Below are 1,166 nucleotides of genomic sequence, written 5' to 3'. Positions count from 1 at the left end.
GGGAGTCGAGGGGTCTGGGAGTCGGGGGGTTTTTGTGGCATGGGGTCAAAAAAACTTTTGCCCATCCCCACGCCAAAACCCAGCAGCGGCCTTTCCCACGCTCATCATCACGCACGCCCACTCACCCACGGAATGACTCCCCTGGTAGAAGGCTGCCCTATCTTGCTTGGTGTGCCCCCATGGTGCCAGCAGGACACGGCCGTAGATAGAGTATCCTGGGGAACCTCAGTCACCCTTGCCTTGGGCCCGGACGGACGGAACGCCCTAAAATGTCTTCTGCGATTCTCACAACGGCCCCTCAAAACCCCTCAGGAAGATACGAGCACTGAATTTGCTTGGGGGCTCGAATTGAGGAGGTTGTTACAGTGGCCTCGTCAGTACTGCGCGCCTTACTTTGCACTGCTGTCACTGACAGACCGGGTCACGGCTCCACACAGGCGTCGTGCCCTTTCAGTGGAGCAACTCTTCCTATCGGCTCTTGCCAAGCGAGTCGGCAAGCAAGCAATAGCACAGGGCCCGCACAGATTCTACCCAGCTACAGCCCACTTTCCCTATCATGATGCCAGCCAAGCACATGACCACGGGTTTCGGGGCTGGGCCCCCACATCCATCCCAGCCAACTAATAACGGCCCCGCCCGTAACGTATGGCGACTTGCTTGCGCTACTTGCGCTTTGGCTGCCATAGGGCCTGCTGACCAGCCATCCACCAATTGCTCAGCAATTGCTACTGGTTACACCTTCTACCCCCAGATATACCCCCCACTCCATGATCCCACCCCAACGAACCTCCTTGGCTCTACAACGTCATGTTCGCCTGTGCGTGTTGCGTTTTTTCAAGGACTTCAATAAACGAACGCAGCAACCCACGTGGCTACGTGCAGCCCCAACCTGTCTAGTCCCCTACATAGCACATCATCAGCAGATAGATGACTTTATCTCAACCATGCTCATTCGCTCGCTCTCAGTTCCCGCGCGAGTGAGAATGGGCACTACTAGGATTATTGGTCTATACCATCCAACCGTGTCTCTTTACTTGTACCGTGCGTGTTCCAAAACCTCGGTAATTATTCTTGTGATTTAATGCGGACATGATGGGACTACGCACGTGCGTTTGATTGGTTGGGCACGACACACGGTGCTGAGAATGGGCACTACTAGGATTGGT

This window comes from Chlamydomonas reinhardtii, chromosome 16 (genome assembly GCF_000002595.2).
Source record: "Chlamydomonas reinhardtii strain CC-503 cw92 mt+ chromosome 16, whole genome shotgun sequence".
Taxonomy (NCBI): domain Eukaryota; kingdom Viridiplantae; phylum Chlorophyta; class Chlorophyceae; order Chlamydomonadales; family Chlamydomonadaceae; genus Chlamydomonas; species Chlamydomonas reinhardtii.
This window is presented reverse-complemented; position numbering follows the sequence as displayed.